Source organism: Carica papaya, chromosome 2 (assembly GCF_054855325.1).
Source record: "Carica papaya isolate Zhongbai chromosome 2, ASM5485532v1, whole genome shotgun sequence".
NCBI lineage: Eukaryota > Viridiplantae > Streptophyta > Magnoliopsida > Brassicales > Caricaceae > Carica > Carica papaya.
The window spans coordinates 26,894,843-26,907,812 of NC_142310.1; the positions used below are offsets into that span (position 1 = coordinate 26,894,843).

A 12,970-nucleotide genomic window follows, 5' to 3' on the forward strand; every position below is an offset into this window, starting at 1 on the left:
TCCTTCGTACAACACCTTACTAGGATCCAATCTGATCATAGACCTCTTCTCATCTGTTCTAGGACGCACCATACATCGAACTCATTGCCTTTTTGCTTCCTTGCCGCTTGGTTTACCCATCTCGAGTTTCCTAATTTTGTTCGAAGAAGACGGGAAGGTGGCGTTTCATTCCAAGCCATTATGGATAGCTTCTTTCACCTCGCTAAGACTTGGAACACTATGGTGTTTGATAATATATTTCGTAAGAAGAGGCAACTTATGGCTCGTATCAATAGAGTTCAGAAGGCTCTTGAATCTTCCTCCTCTGAGTATCTGAGTAAGCTTGAGGCGTCTCTTCATCATGAGCTCGAAGTGCTCCTCTTATAAAAAGAAATCTATTAGATACAGAAGTCAAGGTGTGAGTTCATCTCTCTAGGGGACAAGAACACTGCCTATTACCATGCGCAAACGATGGCTAGGCGACAAGGCAGCAGGATTCTTATACTCCAGGACAAGATGGAGAATTGGATCTCGGAGGAGAGTCGACTCAGCCAGATGGCCAGTGAATTCTCCTAGCACTTATATTGCGAGGAGGCTCCTGATAGGCCTATGTTCACTATTCGATGTAGGTTCCCCATTCTCAGCTCCAATAGTATCACCGTTCTGAGTAGGCCCGTCACTAGGGAGGAGATCCGAGGGGCCTTTTTTAACATGAAACCCCTCAAGGTGCCTGAGTCAGATAGTCTGCATGTTGCCTTCTTTCAACACTATTGGGACGTTATTAGCGACTCGATCTGTACCATGGCTACTGGGATCTTTCAAGGTGGCGAGTTGGAGCTTGGCCAGAATAAAACCTTGATTACCCCTATTCCTAAAGTGGATAGTTCCAAGTCTATAAAAGACTTCTGACCCATAAGTCTGCTCAATGTCTCGTATAAAATTATCACCAATTTCATTGCTAACAAACTCAAGAAAATTATGTCTCGACTAATTAGTAAAACGCAAACAAGTTTTGTTGATGACCGGAGTATCTCGGATAATATTATCATAGCCCAGGAGGTTATTCACTCGATGAAGTGTAAGAAGGGCAAAATAGGTTGCATGGCAATTAAAGTGGATCTGGAGAAGGCTTATGATAGGCTTAGCTAGGGGTTCGTTGAAGAAACCCTCTTGCTCCATGCAGCTCCTCTGGAACGGTGCAGCCACGAAGGAGTTCATCGCCTCGCGGGGCATCCGATAGGGTGACCCTCTCTCACCGTATGTCTTTATTTTATGCATGGCGTGATTATCTCAATACATCGATCAATTAGTCCATTATGGCGATTGGCGGCTGATTACTCTGAGTGTGGGGGGGCCCCAGTTTTTGCACATCTCTTTACTGATGATCTTATCATTTTTAGTGAGGCCTTCAGTAGTTTGATGCACCTTATTAAGAGGGTGTTTGACAAGTTCTACCAAGGCTCCGGCCACAAGATCAGTATGCCAAGACTCGCATCTTTTTCTCCCACAATGTTGCTGATGGAGAGGTTTCCCATATTAGTTACACTTTTGGGTTTCAGGTTTTTTATAACCTGGGTACGTACTTGGGGGTTCCTCTATTGCATGGAAGGGTTACTAAAGATACCTACAGGTATATTTTGGACAATGTACGTAGGAGGCTTTCTAGGTGGAAAGTTACCAACTTATTTATGGCGGGTAAGCTGACCCTTGCCAAGTCTGTGCTCATGGCGATCCCAACCTACGCCATGCAGATTGCCTCGCTCCCTAGCTCTTTGTGTGATCATATTAACCAATTAGTGCAGGATTTCATTGAGGCTCCTCCATCAGTGCGAAGAAGACAAGTCTCGTTAGCTGGCATGAGATATGACAGCCGATCACGCATGGGGGTGGTGGTATCATGAACCTTAAGAGCCTCAATAAAGCCTTCCTCATGAAAGTTTGTTTTAATATTATTGCTTAGTTGCACGTCCTTTGGGTCAAGGTCCTGCGACATAAGTATAAGTGGGATCTTTTTTATAGTGTGACCAAATACTCTAGTCCTTATTCCCACATTTGGAGGAAGTTAAGTGGCCTTTGGGAGGATGTCCACTTAGGTTTGGCTTGACACATCGGGGACGGCATGACGGTACGGTTCTGGGAGGACAATTGGTTAGGAGGTTATGGGCCACTCAAGCTCCTTGCCTACCAAGCCCTTGATAATTCTAGCAAAACTCAAATGGTTAGGGATTTGGTCACTCGGCATGGTCAATAGAATTGGCACTAATTATAGAACAAACTCTCGACTAGGATCCTTCTGCACCTGGCCAAGGCACGGGTTCTGCATGAGGGCTTAGGGGCTGATGTACCTACTGGGGCGTCTCTGCAGAAAGTACGTTTTCTGTCAAAATCGCTTATCATATGATTTCTGGTATTTCTTCTCTTTTTACAGATAAGAGATGGACTGTAGCATGGAACTAGCCAGGAGCACAATGTATTCGGCGTTTTTTGTGTCTGCTTCTTAAGAGAGGGCTCCTTACCAATGTAGAGAGGGTCCAACGGCATACGGCAGATGACCCGGGTTGCATGGTGTGTGGTTGTGGCATCGAGGACGTCAACCATGTCTTAAGGGAGTGTCATTAAGCCCAGGGTCTATGGCAAAAGATTATTCTATGCACAGCCACCCACACTTTCTTCAGCATGACCTCTAACGAATGGCTCTGCACCAATTTACAAAATCAATATAGTTGGTGCTATTATTTCCAATGCTGAAGGACAGTTTTTGACATCACCTGCTGGTTATTATGGAAGCAACGGAATGCCCTGGTCTTTAATGGTTAGCTGCTCAGTGTGGATGAGGTAAGACAGGAGATTTTCATGATGACAAAGTATATATTTCAGGCCTCCAGTTTCAATTCCAAGCTGTCGGATCACCTTAGCCAAAAAAATGCGAGACTAGTCAGTTGGCATCCGCTGCCTCTGGACTAGATCAAGATCAATAAGGATGGAGCCTTCCACGAGAACAGTGACGTTGCTTGTGCTGGGGTGTTGGGTCGGGATTGTGTGGGACATTTGCTCAACGGCTGGCTCCAGAAAATTAGGTCTTGTTCAGTTCTTCAGGAAGAGCTTTAGGGCGCCTTGGAGGGGCTGAAGCTTGCTTGGACCTCGGATCACGTCGTGTTATCCTGGAGATAGAAAGTGCCCTCATTGTTCAACTTTTAAATAAGATGATCAATAACAAGATGATTGCCACAAATGCAAATTCCAATCTCCTAGTTGTAATTAGGACTTGGCTTACGAAAAACTGGATTGTTAAGGTACAATATACATACCGAGAGGGCAACAGAGGCGTTGACTACTTGGCGAACCTGATTTATAATTGGCCCATGGGGGGCCACTCCTTACTGAAACCCCTTCCTGAGCTCTTGAGCATTCTCTGTGAGGATATACTTTGTGTTTTTTAGCCTAGACTATGTAATACCCATGTCTGATTATTTTTATTAGCCAATTTGTTGCTTTCCCCTTGTATCCAAAAATAAAAAATTGAAATAATTCATCACTGATTGCAAATAAAAAAACATATATAACCATAATTCTGCTATAGTCTTATTCAATTCCTTTACAATAATTATGCCAATTCAGCCTTATTTCATACAAATGAACCAAACATAATGTTATAATCTCAACTGTCTGGCCTATTTAAACGACAATAAATCTTAAGTTTTAAGCATCAATGTTAATTAGTAATATATATATTATTAATATTATCCTATTATCAGTATACTTTCAAAGGTTTTGAATATTATAATTTATATTTTAATATACCTCTGCATGTAGGCATGAATGTAATAGCATAAAATAAGAATAAATAAATACAAATGATTAACATAATGCTTTAACTTCATTTAAACTAATTTTTGTTATGTTATTTTTATTACTATTATTACAATTACTATTACTATTATTATTATGCTCCTTCCATTTTGAATTCATTTCAAAGTCTAAAGTCCTTTTATTTCAATCCTGAATCCACATTTCTAAATCCAACCCTAATTTTTTTTATAGAATCCATGTTTAAAATAATACCCAAAACTCATCATTTAACCCCACTAGGTCCAACTTGTTTCCTTTTTGTCAATTTAAAACCACAAACTTATTGTCATACTAATTAAACTTTTAAAAAATAATATATTTTAATAACAAAGAATCTTCATAAACCCACAAAAAAAGCTCTTTTTTTTTCTCTCAGCCACCGCCCCTAAACCACCGAAACCCTTAGATGTTTCTCTCTCTCGACATCGCCTTAACGAAAAAAGGGGAGGCGCTGCCTTGCCCGAAAATAAATCAGTCCATGAAGAAGGTTAAGATAAGGCTAGAGAAAAATCACTCTCCATTTTTTAATGAGCAACAGAGTATGGAGGAAGGAACGGCGAAAGCGATGGAAGCAGAAGAGACGCCGCTTGACTCGGAAGCGAGCCGAATACGGTGAAACGATGCGACTCGAGCTGGGGCTGACTGTCTCGCGTCGATGGCAGGCGAATAAAGCCTGGTCCCAATGCTGATGAGAGGAGATGCAAAAACAAGGGGGATGGAACATTCTGGTGCGACCCGACCTGCGTGCCCGAATGCGACCCTGCCAATCGCGATCCAGGTGGTGGTTGCGGAGGATGAACCGATGATGGAGACAACATTGATTGAGGGTAAGCCGGCAACAGAGGCGGCTCTCCTAATGCGACCCGATCGGTGGCCCCAACCTTGCTCTGGTCTGGTGGGGAAAAGTTGAGTGTGGAATATATAACTATGGTGGATGTTGTGATTGGGGATGGTTCCTATGGAATGGGTGAAGAGGTGGTGAACCTTAGGCAATTTACAGGCGAGAAATCGTAAACCACACACATTAGGAAATCTCTTTCGCCACAAGAAACACCGAATGTAAAACTCTCATTTAGAGATAAACTCATCAATAGTCATCAGACTGCTAACAGCCAAGATGAAATTAAGATCAGGGATGAGGATGTTAAGTTTGGCATGAAGAATGGAATACCAAGAATTAGTTTTCTGGATAAGGTGCATAACCTCCTAGCACAAAATATAAAACTTACAGTGGTTATTCGACTGCTTGGGAAGCTGGTTGGGTATAAAGCACTACGGGCAAACCTTTATAGCCTGTGCAAGCCTACTAATCGATTACACCTGATTGACCTCGATAATGATTATTATATGGTCAAGTTCCACTTGACAGAGGACTACCTGCACGTTCTTACGGATGGCTCATGGGTTATATATGGCCATTACCTCACGGTGCAGCCTTGATCTCCAAGTTTCTCTACTACTAACCCTGATGTCACTAATGTGGTGACCTGGGTCTGATTTCCTGGCCTCTTCATCCATTATTACCATAAGAGCATGCTCAGAGTTATCTCTAGGGTGATAGGGAAGGTATTTCGCATTGACTATAATACTGAATTCACATAACGGGGCAAGTTTGCTCGATTGGCATTTGGAATTGATTTGACCAAACCACTCATTTCTAAGTTTATGTTGGATAGACGCCTATAGAGAGTGGAATATAAGGGTTTTCCTATTATATGTTTCAGCTACAGAGTTTATAGACACCATAAAGACCAATGCAAGAAAAATGTTGAGATGGAGATTGAGTTAGTTAAGAGTAGAAGCATAGACCTTAGTGTACAGATAATGTGATGGTGTCAGATGAAAATTATGGTCCTTGGATGCAAGTCCAACGCAAAGGCAGAAAAGTTTAAAGTAAGGGCCCTATCTTGCTAAGCAAAGGCTCAGATACGCAAGAGAGAATAATATGAATAAATCAAAATTTAATATGATTGCGGACATGGATGGAGCCTTAGAAGGACCAAACTGGCTGGTGGTTAAAACCCCTAAACAGTACAGAGTCTCAAGTGAGAGACAACCCCCAAGGAAAAATAGAAAAACATCATTGGTGGAAGATAATGATCAAAAGATGGATGCCCTCTTGAAATCATGGGTTCCACAACGCTGGCTAATACTAAACCCATAATTGGACGTGTGATACCTATGACTAATATGGTCGGAGAATCTAGCGGGACAAAGAGACACATCAGCCTCCATGGCGCAGCAATGACTTACAATGAGAAGTTTGTAATAAGTCAGGCCACTACTACGTTGGAACTTCAAAGAATACCGTTTTAATAATTAAAAATAGGACTGACCAAGACCACAAACTCAATCGGTCCTCCCCCGATAGATCTATGCCACCAACGATCTCTTTGAGAGATCGCATCAAGCTGGCAGTCAAACTACTAGATAGACTTGATATCAGCAAAGGCATAAAAATTAATAAAACAATCAAAAAACAAGTTAAGGCTAAGAAAGGGGACGAGGCAACTATGTCCACTGATTCCACTATGATCAATCCCCTTATGTCCAAAATTCAAGAGCTTGTCAACAAAGATGTAAGCCTCGTTTCGAGCGCTATTGATACCCTTTAGAAGGAGCAAGCATAGTCTTTCTTCTGAGCATCTACTCTTTTTTTCCCTTATCCTTACCCTATGGATTGCTCATTTTTTGTGAGGAATTATCAGGGCACTACAAAAGCTGGCTTCCGACGCACCCTAAAGTCATTTGTCAATATCCAAAACCCTGCCTTGATTGCGTTGTTAGAGCCTAGGATGGCAAGCGAGAAAGTGGATAAAGTAATCAAAAACTTGAGGTTCGACTACTCTCATAAGTTTAGGCGGTTGGATTTTCGAGGGGCATTTGGATGATGTGGAGAGAGTTTGTCCAGGTTAATGTGGACTACAACCATCATCAGTTTATCCATTCTAGGATAAGCAAGAATGATGGTTAAGAGGATTTCTCCCTCTCTATTGTCTATGAGAGCCCAAAGCCCCAGAAACAAAAAGACCTTTGGGAGGTGCTCATCACTATCAGACATAATATGGATCGCTTTTGGCTCCTTGTTGGGGATTTTAATGCCATCTTGGAGTCAGATGATCGAAGAGGGGAGGCGGCTAAACGGTCTAAAGGATGCACTCTCTTTAACCATTTCATTGATGTTAATTCCTTGCAGCAGCTTGATTATGTAGGGCCTAAATTTACATGGCGACGTGGGACCCTTTTTTAACGACTTGATATTGTTATCCCAATTCCTGAAGGCCATCATTCACCATCTTTTAAAAGTGCAATATGATCATAGGCCTATCCTGATTATCCTTTACACTCGTCACACTCGCAATAAGGACCCCAAGCCCTTTTGTTTTTTAGTTGCGTGACTATCCCACCCTGATTTCCCTAACTTGGTTAGGAGAAATTGGCAAAACCATCTTCCTATCAAGGAGAACATTAGTAATTTCAGTGAGACTGTGTAGAACTGTAATAGAAATATGTTGGTCATATCACTGAGAGAAAATGTATCCTCCTAGCAAGACTGGATGGGATCCAATGGGCATTGGAGAGACACCACTCTGTTCGGCTCCAAGAGTTGGAAAAATCCTTGAAAGAGGAATTAGAGAGGGTGTTACTGCAAGAAGAGATGCTATTGAAGAAAAAATCCCGATGTAATTGGATTTTTTTAGGGGACAGGAACACCAAATACTTTCATGCTTAAACCATCTCTAGAAGAAAAAAGAACAAAATTAGTATGCTTAAGGATGGGGATGATAATTGGAGTACCGATGAAAGCCAACTTTAGATAATGGCCTCCACTTTCTTTGAGCACCTTTATACGACTAAAGAGGGACCCATACCACAGTACCCTGTTAGAGGCTTGTTCCTGAAGTTAACAGCTACCATAGTCACTCAATTGGACTTTGAGATAATGAACCATGAAATTTATGACGCTTTATTTAGCATGCATCCACTGAAGGCCCCCAGAATGGATGGACTTCATGCGGCGTTCTTTCAGAACCAATGGGAGACTGTAGGTGAGTCGATTTGCGCAATGGTCAAGGGTATCTTCCATGGCGAATAGTTATCTACTGAGATTAACAAGACCCTTATTATCTTCATCCCTAAAGTTGCTAGAACATAGACTATTAAAGAATTTTGTCTGATCAGTTTATTAACGATGTTATATAAAATCGTTACTAAACTCATAGCCAGTAGACTCAAGCACCTAATGCCTTTTTTGGTTGACCCTACCCAAGTTAGCTTTGTAGCTGGTAAGAATATCACGGATAACATTGTTATTGCTCAAGAAGTGGTCCATTTTATGCGACATTTGCATGGGAAAGACAAGTGGATGGCCATTAAGGTGGACTTAGAAAAAACTTATGATCGCATCCGTTGGGAATATATGGAGGACACTCCACTTAATGTTGGTCTCCTTCCTAACCTTATTAGAGTCATCATGTAGTGTATCTCCTCTTGTTCCATGCAATTGTTGTGGAACGGTTGTCTCACCCAGGAGTTCTGGCCTACTAGAGACATTCGACAAGGGGATCCGCTTTCACCTTATATATTTGTGTTATGCATGAAACGACTATCACTTTGCATCAACACTTGGGTAAGAAATTGTAAGGGGAAGCCGATCCGCCTTGGTAAGAAGGGTCCTGCCCTCCACAACTTTTTTTTGCGGATGACCTGGAAATCCTTAGGAAAGCCACTGAGGACCAGGGTCAAGTTATAAAAAAAGTCTTAGAGGATTTCTGTGCAAGCTCAGGCCACAAAGTGAGTGCGACCAAAACCCTCACTTTATTTTCTTGTAATGTTACCATGAGTGAGGCTAGTCGTATTAGTAAGATATTTGGGTTTTAAGCCTTCAATAATCTTAATAAGTATTTAGGAGTACTTTTGTTACACGATAGAGTCAACAAGATACTTATCATTACATTCTTGAAAAGATTAACCAAAAGCTATCTAGCTGGAATGCTAACCTCCTTTTCTTTGCTGGGTATTTAACTTTGGCCAAGTTTGTCCTCATGACTATCCCTGCTAATGTTATGCAGACCATGGCCTTGCCTAAATCCCTATGTGATCATATTGAAGCGGTGGTCAGGAAGTTTGTCTGGGGCCACGGGAGTGACAACTAAAAAATTAGCATTGTCAGTTGGACTAACATGTGCATGCGCTACAATGCTAGGGGAAGTGAACTTCGGTCTATCCACAAGCAAAACTAAATTTTTCTGATGAAATTGGGCTTTGCTATGGTTATGAAGCCCGATCTACTATGGGTCCAGGTCCTCACCCACAAGTACAGATGGTCTGCCTTATCACAGAGTTACAAGCCGACAGGACCAATCTCCCATCTTAAGCTTAACCTTAATCATCTCTAGATGGACCTTCGAGTTGGCATCAAAGGGTCCATTGGATTGGGGATAAATGTTTGGTTTTGGGAAGATTATTGGACCTAGAGCCGTTTAAGCTTTTAGCTTTCGCACCTATTGATGAACAGGATCTCCATAGATGTATCAAAGACTACGTAGTGTCGTTCGGCCAATAGAATTAGGAGGCCCTACACCAGGTGTTGCCAATGGGTGCACTGCTCCAGATGGCTGCAGTACCAACCCCTGGAGATGACAATATCTCAGACTCTTACTTTTGGAGTATGACGAGCTCTGAGTATTTCTTAGTTAGCTCGGCTTACGCCCTCTTGGAGAGCGATCATTGGCACTCGACAGATAGGAATTGGAGAGACATTTATCATTAGCCAGATGCTCAACGGGTGTATACGTTCCTTTGGTTGGCTGCTAAGGGGAAGCTCTTGACAAATTGGGAGAGATACCGATGTCACATGTCCTCTACTGGGAAATGCAGTAAGTGTGGGGACCCTATTGACGATGTGGATCATATTCTCTATAATTACAGCGTGGCTAAGCTGTTATGGTTGAAGATCATACCTGCTGAAGCCCAATCAATGTTCTTCTTTGGTGTTGTGGATGAGTGGTTCGTGCTAAACCTAAAAAGCAATTCGCCTTGGTGCAAGACATTTCAGGATTGGAGAGTGACCTTTTGCCTTACTTGTTGGAGCTTGTGGAACCATAGAAATAAATTTATTTTCCAAGAGAGTGAGAGCAGCATCAATGAGCTTGCTAAGGATGTTTCATTCATGATTGATTATACTTTTATAGCTAATAATATGAATCTTTATTTTCTTTTAGGTATGGCGCATAGGTTGAAAGAACTTTTAGCATGGCAGAAACCTCCTAGGGGTTGATGGAAGGTGAACACTGATGGTGTTTATCGTGCTACTACCAATCTCGCCTGCTGTGGTAGACTTATTAGGGATGAGGATGGTGTTTGCCTGAGAAACTTCAGTAGGAAGATTGGCAGATGCTCTATTCTTCAAGTCGATCTTTGGAGTATTTTCGATGGTCTTCAACTCGCTTAATATGCCAGGTTTCTTAGTATTATTATGAAAATGGATAGCACTCTAGCGGTGCAGTTACTTACGAATGAGGATTACGGCACTAATGCATATGTCGCTCTTATTCGTGAGATCAAGCACTTACTATTGTAAAATTGGCAAGTCATGATCCAACATGTCTATCATGAAGGAAATAAATGCGTTGATTGGTTGGTAAATGCTAGTTTCTCTCTACTGATTGGCCTCCACTCTCATGTTCAAGTGTCAAATGATCTCCAACAGCTCCTCACTGACGATATCATGGGTGTCTCTTACCCTCGGATGTACATGATGATTTCTTTAAAAAAATTTTAGCTTTTACCTTTCCTTGTACTAAAAAAAAAATAATCTTCATTGATCTTATTAAAAATTAGATTAGTACTAAAATTTTACCACACTAGTCAATTTTCAACAATTTTAAATTTAAAATAATATAAAACGGTGTAGAGTGAGGTAAGGATGAGTAGAGGGAGGTAAGGAGGACGAATTAGACTTAAAAAATCCAAGCCTTGTTCATTATCAACTAGCAATGTTTATTATTACCCCTGTAATATAGATATGGGTTCAAAAGACATTAAAGAGAAGCATGAGGAAGATATTACAATGCCAGTTGGTCCAAACACAAGATTTCAAGTCAACAATGCCAGTTGGTCCAAACACAAGATTTCAAGTCAAGAAGCTAAAACATGCATTTCAAGATTTTGTACAAAGATGGATACATCAAGAACTTAACACTTGCGAACTATTTGAAGAATCAAAGAAACCAAAGAAGATCATTAATTTCATCCAAGTATGTGGACAGAATTTAGAATGAATATCTAGGATCATTTTAGTCATTTCGTAGATAATTAAATTATGTTCATCTTTTCTTAGGTCATTTAATATTATGTTTCCCTAGGTCATTTAATACTATATTTTCTTAGGTCGTTTAATACTATATTCTCCTAAGTTATTTAATACAATGTTCACCTATATCATTTAATATCATGTTTTTCTATATCATTTAAATTATGTTCATGTTTTCCTAGGTCATCGAATTATAATCCTTTAGCAGAATTTAGGAGTTGTAGCCTATAAATATCTCATTTACAAAGTAATATAACACACTTCAATTATTAAATGAATTTCATTGCCCTTGGTAGAACTTTGACAAGCGAGAATTTTTATTCTTCTTGTTGTATCAAGAATTGAATTAATTTATCAAGTTATTTTGTGTTATTTATTCATTCTTACTTATTTCATCCCAATCACCTAAGTTCTCAATTACAAATTAGTTGTGGGTTTATCTATGCTAAATATATATGTAGGATTTTAGATGTAATCTTTGATCCTCGAGTTTCGCATCACTATTGCTAACTGAGGCTAGAGATATTTAGAGTACATGGTGAGTGGCTACAGTTTAGATATTATGTAACATTAGAAGTATTAAAAGATGTATTAGAACTGTCAATGTATGTGAGATTTGCTTAATGATTTTACTATTGCTAAAAGTAAGATCGAGATTTTAGTACCATTTACGACATTAATCAATAATGTGGTTATTAAGGTTGCATATTAAACAAAGTCCTATTTTCTTTTTCTAATTATAATTTTCATGAGCAAAAAAAAATTGTTAATATGAAATCTCAAAGATTGAGAATTAACATTACTTGATCTGGAAGCAATATTTGTAATGATGAGTTCATAGCTAAATTTTAGAAGAACCTCATGAGTGAGACAACTTCTATTTAATTCATGAATTAGAATGTAATTAGATTGCATATTGAAAGTAATGATAAGATAATGGTATTGATGATCTAAATTATAAAATATTGTTAAATTAAATTCTATTATAGATAGAAGTTTACCTTCAATTGCAAGTTCATCAATAAGTAGTTTTACTTTTTTGAAGATGTCAAAATACATTTTTATCTTTTATTTTAACTCCTAGAGGATCATGTGGATTGTAACTGGTGAGTTTGAGATATAGACACAAGAACTTTATGTAAATCATTTCGAACGTGTAGAAATATTTCTTGACTAATAACATAAGAAAAAACTTCTTATGTGAGAAAGGATATGATTCATATCATGAGCATTTATTCTTTTTATAACAAAGTAGTATATTTAGGATTATGAATTAAGAATCCATCTGTAGAGGAGATTATTTTACGTAGAGATGTTTGAGGCCCATCAACAAAAGCATATAGGTTTTGGTAGTTTAGATTAGGAAAAAATACAATCTTCCAAAGAAAGATAACTTAACTAAAAGTGAATAATAATAAATAGAAGATAAGGGTATGAGATGGAAGGAGTAGATAAAAAGCTATTTTGATATGAGAGATAAAGATAGTTGATTTTAAAGTTTGTCATCGTGCTCTGGTACTATACAAAGTAAGAGGTTATAAATTTCATAATTTGTAATTCAATGTGTCTCTATCTATAGACATGAATGTACAAGAATGAAATAAACACAGATTATTAAATATAATCATTTTGAAATATACATATTAAATGTTCAATCACAAAGCTAACTCTAATAATTTTTTTATTAACACATGGGACTTACTAATCATCTTTAAAGTTTCATTTCTTGAGGCAAACTGTTACACCTTTGACCAAGAGCCTCTCTTCCATTTACCTCTTTATTATGCCTATGGAATATTCATTTTTCGTTGTCTTCCTCTTCCTCTC

The 12,970-nt window shown here is 39.3% G+C and overlaps 1 pseudogene; it reads left to right on the plus strand.

The window, feature by feature from the left end:
* The first annotated feature begins 6,892 nt into the window (after nt 1–6,892).
* LOC148268927 (uncharacterized) lies at nt 6,893–8,452 on the plus strand (annotated as a pseudogene).
* The last annotated feature ends 4,518 nt before the right edge of the window (nt 8,453–12,970 follow it).